Raw genomic sequence first — 8,240 nt, forward strand, 5'->3', positions numbered from 1 at the left:
AAATGGAAACTTTTTACAAAGGAAATGATAGTTATAAACATTTTATGTCTTCAGTAGACCTTTTCACAACTTTTCCCTGGAGGCTAATTATTCTCAACACTGAGAACACATGTAAACATCGTCATCAAATTCATCATCAATACCATCGCACTCATAGTGGTACCATTGCAGACAAAAACAACACTGAATCCACTTAGAACCTGTGTTTTTTTTTTTACATCGTATTCATAACTATGTCCACAGATAGAACACAATGAATTATCGTCACTGTCAACAGATAGCATTGTGGATTTATTTTTGGGGCACTGATTCTTCTTGCGAAGGCTTCTTCTGGCAACTTTACTACATGATGGACTGGTGTCATGGCTGCGTGATGGACCAGCATGAGATTTCAATGTTGGTGAAACTGTGTGAACTTTGGCAGACTGCGATTTCCTGGAAGGTGTGCGCAAACTTGGTGTTTCGTAGGTTGGGAAGGTCAATAGAGACTCATCTGAAACAAGCTATCCTACTTCTTCACCACAATTTCTGTTGGAAACAATAGCAGGAGCTGTTGCCTCAGGAGCAATGGCGTCTCTGTTAAATGGGAATACCCCGGTTTTACGGAAACCAGCTTGGATAATTTGTGGCGTAAAACTCTTTTCGTATGATGGATTCAATAGAGAATGGAAGTCATACCGACTGGGAGATTTACCTGGATTTCTTCGCATACATTTATCGAGTTCATCCCTCCATGCTGCTTTTAAGGAACCAAAGACAGCGACATCCAATGGTTGCAGTAAATGTGTAGTGTGGGACGGAAATGTGAGTATGATTATCTGATTCTCTTCAGCCACTAGGAGAACCTCTGGTGATATGTGTGATGCATGAGACCTTCAACTTACAGTTCCAAGCCTATTTAATATCCTATGAAAATATTTTTTATCTTAATAGGGATCAGCTACACATGGTCAAGAATAAAATACAGCCTTCATTAAGAAGTTTTCAACAAAAATATTAATACACGAACCCTTGATGTTGGTTGTTGCCATCAAGTGAAGTGCACACGAAACGAAAAAAAACGTGAAACGGGAAAGCACATACACTTTTTTAGACCAGCTCATTTGTAAAAACTGACTGACATAAAATACACTCTCACATTGCAGAAAAAACAGTGTAAGAATAATGTAAATACCAATGGACTTACCTTATTAAAAAAACCGATAACTCAGCTGGTGTGCGAAAGATGAAAAAAACAACTGTAAAACACTCACTCTCAAAACAACTGTGCACTGTCTGAGCAAAAAACCGCGCGAACGTAGTGCCATCGCATATCTTCCAAAGAAAACATCCCGCGCTATCTGTTGCTTGTTCATGGAACTACGTGCTACTACCCACTCGACCCAGAGTAGGAAAACAAAAATTATCACGGAGTTAGGGATATCACGGAATAAGGCAACCTTGCCCTACAGATGGACCCTTCAGTTCCACTAAATGCAAAATCTGAGTATGATATAACCTTCGACTTACCTTGCGAACCCCTTCACCCAGAGCTAAGACCCTCCTCCATCCAACCATCCTGCTCTTCCTCATGAGATTGTAATCTCCATTGCACCTTGCTTTCCATTTAAGTGCCTTCCATTGTGCATCTCTCGGCTTAGCTTTTGCTTTTTCGCTCTTCCTGTTTATTGCCCGCCTAGAGGTTGCAATGCTTTCCTTCAATGTCGCAGTATCTGCGCGCGAAAAGCCGCAGGTTAGAACCTACCCGAAATTTTAGTTATCATATTATACTGTGCTCTTATTTGCTTGTTATCTCTAAACTTGTAATTATTATGAAAAGAGATCGGGAAAATGTGTGGATTGATTTCTTGATATTTTAAAATCAAAATACTTACACATTTGTTATCGGAGATTGACCACGTCTGCGTGATTACATGGTGAGTGTGGAAGCCGTTTTTGTTACTGGTTAAACGCCGAAAACATTGGCCTATGTGTAGTGTTTGAATTGTGGAAACAGTTTTAAATGACTATTTTGTTTAAAAGTTGCTGATTTGTGTTTATATATATATATATATAATTATTTATCATTAACATGTCAGTTTGAATCTTAAAATAAACCCAGTATAATGAAACTAATATTCGGTCTGTCCCCATGAAAGCCTGTTTTGATGTTTCTTCGCGTGTAATCCAAGGTGTAAGTACATATTTCATTTATTTAAAAAAAAAAAAACACTAGATGCCTAACATACAATTTAAGTTATACACTTATACATTCATCGTTATGCTGTCATGCGATTGGCGTGTATGCTTGGATACGAGATTTTAAGGGGCAGTTGGGAAATAAAACTCCTGAAAAGCAAAGAGTTATAAACAATAGTTCAATATCAAACATTACCCGTCCTAAGTCCAATCGTTGTACCATTTGAACAACTGATAATTATTTGCAATCTTATAATAGTTTTCTGATGTAAAATATAATTTTTTTTCACGCTTAATAAGCCGAAACAGATCTGATGATAAAAAGTTATCCACTTTCATAATTTGTGAATACCAGTTATCTGCACAAATAAATATAAATAGTATAAAACAAAGTCGCTATCTGCGTCTGTTCGCCGACTTCTAAACTGCACATTAGAGTTTGGGAATATTTTGCCGGAAGGTTTATGTGGTATATTTGAGAGTAGAGTGCTTTTTACATAGACAGCTGTTTAAAGCCTATGTGAATTCTAAAAAAAAAAATTGCCAGTGATGTGTCGTGAAAAAAAAAAAAAAAGCTGTAAACATTGTTTACACAGAAATTTTTTAGTTTTGGGTAGTACCTGTTAGTAAGTATAAAATTTTTGAAAACACCGGACATGAAAACTTGATAGATATAAGTTATTTACTTATTAAATAGAAATGACGTCATATTAGTAAATTGCATCCGGAAAAACAAAACCGCTCACTACTCACAATAATATAAGTATATATACACTATTTCATCTTTTATTTCTACCAGCGGGGATGTAGCTCAGTGGTAGAGCGTTCGCTTTGCATGTGAAAGGCCCCGGGTTCGATCCCCGGCATCTCCAATAATGTTTTTTGATAGTTTAAAAAGTACATTTTCATATTTTTTTTGTAACATATAGCAATTGTTTTATTTGCATAAGTATTTAAGTATGATTTTTATTGTTTAACATATAAAAAGATAAACATAGCCTTGTGGAACTAATCGTTTTTTAATATTTTAAGGGTAATTAGTTGTGCTAAAATGGTCTAGTCACGTTTTAGGTTAACTATTTAAATTTTTTTTTGTCAAAATGGCTGCAGAAGATATCTTGTTCTAAACAACCAAACATTAAAAATAAGAAAAATAAAAAAAGTGAATTTCGGTTACAAAAACTACCCGTAAAAATGTGTAAAAAAATTTATTATGTCAATATATTTTTGTCTCTTTAAATAATTCACATTAAATGTGTCAGCAACAAACTTCCAAGAAACTATGTCAGCCTTTTGTTTAGCATAAATACTCAACTGTACAATATAAGCGATAAATGCCCTTCACTTGTTCAAATGGTGTGCGTGGATGCTGATTTTTTTTTTTTTTTTTAGGAAATGTAATTTATCACGGGGAAATTTGAATGTTTGTTAGGTATTGCGTTAAAGGCCACGATATAAACCTCCCAGAATTGCCATAACACTAGCACTGTGTGTTTGGGCTAATTACAAAGAAAAGACTTTGAGCGACGATATTTTTCAAGGAGCGACGCTATCATAATCACTACTGATTAGAGACCTGAAACATTCGCGGGTTCATTTCGTGTTATGCTAAAATTCAAATAATTATACCGTAGTGCAGTTTCTGTCATTGGTTCACTGTTAATCTGGAGGACTGAGGGCCAATTAGAGACCCTCACTCATAGAAGTGTCGAATCACAGGCCACCCAGCCGAGACGACCCACAAGTCAGCAGCCAATGAACAGTTGGCATTTGTCCGAGTGTGTAGAGGATATTGGAGTCTATCCTGGAGGTCATTGAACCCGCGAATTTTTCCGGTCTCAACTAATGATATATTATATACACAGGGGCGTAAATCCATCCCTCCTCCCCTTCACACGAAATCCTAAAATTATATATAAAAAAATCAATCCTTCCCACTAACAAAAGAAAAGAATTTTGAAAGCGAATAGCGGGTAAGTTCTTGCTCCCCCCCCCCCCCTTTTTTTTTTTTTTAGAATGAAATTCTGCTTACGCTCCTGTAATAAGCATATATAACTTAAAATTTCAAAGCCTGAATTATTATGTTATTGCTTATTAATATCTTTAAATATTTTATGATCGTTTATGATTTTATAAATATTGCTCATCTGAAATCGACCAAATCTATTTTCAGGTTAGCTTATCACTTGGAAAAAAAATCACAGCTGCCTTTTTCAGATGATTTAAATAATGTTCTTATGCTTGAAGAACCTAACCTAGTATAAATTGGCGCTGGCTTGCGTTAGATACAATGCTGTTGTGATTGCGTAAACTATAACAAATTTTTTTTTTGTAGCTAGCAAAAATCTTTTAAAATTAAAGCCAAATCTAAGTTATGCCGTAAAAATAAAAAATTGTTTCAGGTGTATATTTACAGAAAAAGTAAGCCATAATTAAGAGATAACAATTTTTTTAATGAAAATAATTAGCTATTTTTGATATAAATATTAGTTTGTGTTACAGGCAAACTATTAAGTGTAATTTCAAAGAAATATTAATATCTAAATAAACCAAATACATACAATAATTCTACAAACAATAAGCATATTATATTAAAATATTATTGTTGATTTAATGCTACACACATCTGAAAGGAAAAAAAAATTGTTGGGATATATTCATTTTTGTCATAAATAAAGGAGTTTTCAAGAGCTTGGGAGTCCAGTTTAGGCCCGTTCTACAATGACACGGAAACTGAGACGGATCCCACAGAACATTTCACTGAGTCTGCTGCTTCAACAATGCACAGAGACGTAACATATGGCAACCAATGAGATTGCATATCAAGGTTACGAAATATTAAATTAATTAAAAAAAAAATGTCTATAAAGTCGGTTTACGGACGATAGCTTAACGTGACAACGTCATAACAAAAGATTGATGAAATGATTGCATACTTTTATGATTAAAATTGAATCATTTTTATTGAACTATCACTGTTTTGTATGGATACAAAGAAGGAGTGAAATGAAATCTACAATTTAATTGATAAATTTACTTTTATTTGCACTCAATAATTCAAATATGTTTATTACTTTAACGAAGAGATTATTTTAACTATAACTTTTATACATGTTTGATATTTAACTTGTTCCAATCTATGTTATTCTGTTAAGGATAGGACAATGACAGGAAAAAAGTAGGATACGAATGGGAGTGTTTCAAGTTGAATGTGCCTCGAAAAAGTCAAATCGATGGTTGTTCCAATCGAGTGGAAGAGAGATAGATGCGTCGCAAGCGTACAATGAGCGTAACGGGACACAGCATAACGGGACAATGTGTGTAACGGGACACTTTTTCGTGCGTGCAGCCGGCGTTCATCGATTAATTAGACGTTGTCACGTCAAAATACAGAAAGTTTTCCATTAAACGTATTTTTTACGTTTACGTTGATCAGTCCCATTTTACAGTCACGATTTTGCCAAGCGCAAGCAGGCCCTATCAGTGAGGGCCTTCTTAATTCTAGGGGAGGGGGAGGGGGCTGCCCCCCACCCCAGGATCTACGCCCATGCTGGCAAGCGTAAGTGTTTCGGCTCTTCTGACTCTTGAAACTGATTTGTGACAGTGGGGAATAGAACGAACGTGCCATGTCAAATGTAGCTGTTAATGATTACTTTTTCCTACGTGACGCTTTAGAAAACGTTTTCAACAAAACCACTTTATCGAATTCTTTGAAATAGTCTAGAAATAAATTTTTAAACAATTCCACACAATCATTTTAACAAATATATTTTATTTTCATAAAAAAAATATAGGGCTATGATATTGAGTCAACTTTGTTTCACTTTAAAATTTTTTGATAAGTCTGCGCAGCGGTTGGATTGGATAGTTACCCAATTTGAATAGTTATTTTTCCCCTTTTTTAAGTTTTTCTAACCAAATTCGCTTAAAATTGTATTGTTTATACAAGTAAAAATTTACATATTTTGTAACATATCTCAGGGTCTTATAAATGTATGCTTAAACTCCATGTTTAATTTTAATTTGGGAGACTACAACTATGTATATCTTCTTCGGATGAAATTATTAGTTTTTCATTACACTACAGTAATGTATCGTACAGTTGACATGTTTGTGTTTGTTGACTTCCAAGGAAATATTTTAGCAGTTAGTTCCCAGAAAATATCTGTGTGAAACTGAAAACGTCTTCACGGCGCAGCAACTGTTAAGCGACGCGGTGTTCCTGCGGCAACTCGCCGCGGCTGCCGCGGGGCGAACAAACGAATGAGCGAGTGGCCTGGTTGGGCGGCGTGACTCGTGCGCAGACGGACTGCGCATGCGCGGTCGTGACCGGTCCCAGTGGCTCGTCGTCGTTTCTGCGCACGTCGCACCCGCCGTTCCCCCACCACCTCGCTACAGTCGAGCGATCGACACGTTGTGACCGCGCTCTGCGCACACACACACACACACACACACACACACACACACGATGGAATTGAATGAGTAGAGACCTGAAAAATTCGCGGGTTCATTTCGTGTTATGCTAAAATTCAAATAATTATACCTTAGCGCTGCTTCTGTCATTGGCTCACTGTTAATCTGGAGGACTGAGGGCCAATTAGAGACCCTCACTCATAGAAGTGTCGAATCACAGGCCACACAATCGAGACGGCTCACAAGTCAGCAGCCAATGAACAGTTGGCATTTGCCCGAGTGTGTAGAGGATATTGGAGTCTATCCTGGAGGTCATTGAACCCGCGAATTTTTCCGGTCTCTAAGAATGAGCATAGTTTTTTGCACATAGTTCTTTCATTTACTTTTTCTAACATTTCCGCGTTTGTGTGAATGGTGCAGAAACAAAGCTGGCGGTTTTAAACTGGCAAAAAATTGCAATCGTGGTTTATCCAGCAGAAAAACTCCTCCGTAAGTACATTGTTTTTAAAAAAATACGTTATTTATTTTTACTGAAGTTTACAAGTGTAGTTTCTCACTACCTGCTTTTGTAGTATTTCTAGATATGTTTAACCTTGGTGAAACACACCTATCACTTTTCCATTAATTAAGAAATGAAAGTGATTCTTACGTATGTTGTTGGTGGCTTTTTCCTTTTTTTTTTTCCTTTTCACTTTAGAAGATTTGGAGGCTTGAATTTTATTTAGGCTACGAAACTTAACTTAAACCCTTTACATCACTTTTTCAGTGGAAAGTGAAAATTAAATATAGTTTACGTAATTTTTTCATTTAATATCTTATGCTGTAGAAGATTTAGATGAATTTATGGTTTCTTTATACTATTAGTTTCATCCCCTTTTAACAGCTTTATTTGTTGATTGAAAAAAATTAAAAATATATTATGGATCTTTTTTAATATTGAATATATATATATATATATATATATATATATATATATATATATATAAGTATATCTTACCCACTTAATGGTGCATTTAGAAAAGTATAGAAATTACAATTTCGTAAGTGGAATGGATTACAAGTGATCACTCTAAATAAACTGTAAAAACTGTTTAAATATAAGTAATTTGTAAATGAATCATCTTCGAAGAATTTTTAACCGCTTCACAGTCAAATTACAATTATGTTATGAGTTTTAACAGTTTAGTTTTTTAGGATGTTCAGACATGCTATATACAGCAATTCGGGGCATGCCTCCTCGCTTCAGAAGACTTCATTAGACCACGCTAGCAAACCAGATTCTTGGTGGACACGAACAGTTCTCACAAAGGAGCTATCAGCAGAAAGTATCATCTCGTGCGTGAGGCAGTAGTAAGTGTGTATGTGTGTGTGTGTGTGTGTGTGTGAGAGAGAGAGAGAGAGAGAGAGAGAAAGAGAGAGAGAGAGGTAGCTGACAAGAAATGTGTCTTCTGAGCAAGGTCAGGTGATGGCACAAAAGATAAGTTGCCTTAATTGCTACTGTGAAATATTTATATTTATGAGTGAATTTTAACGCATTGTGGTCTCTTCAGTACACTGAACCAGGAAAAAAGGTTGTGCATTCAAAGTTTCTCTCGGGAAATTTCAGGAACGTTTGGACATGATTCGATAAACTTAACACCAACTTTTTT

The 8,240-nt window shown here is 35.7% G+C and overlaps 1 non-coding gene across 1 annotated transcript; it reads left to right on the forward strand.

Moving 5' to 3' along the window:
* The first annotated feature begins 2,978 nt into the window (after nt 1-2,978).
* Trnaa-ugc (transfer RNA alanine (anticodon UGC)) lies at nt 2,979-3,050 on the forward strand. The gene has a single exon. It is a non-coding gene; the product is annotated as a tRNA-Ala (tRNA).
* The last annotated feature ends 5,190 nt before the right edge of the window (nt 3,051-8,240 follow it).

This window comes from Bacillus rossius, assembly GCF_032445375.1.
Source record: "Bacillus rossius redtenbacheri isolate Brsri chromosome 4 unlocalized genomic scaffold, Brsri_v3 Brsri_v3_scf4_1, whole genome shotgun sequence".
NCBI lineage: Eukaryota > Metazoa > Arthropoda > Insecta > Phasmatodea > Bacillidae > Bacillus > Bacillus rossius.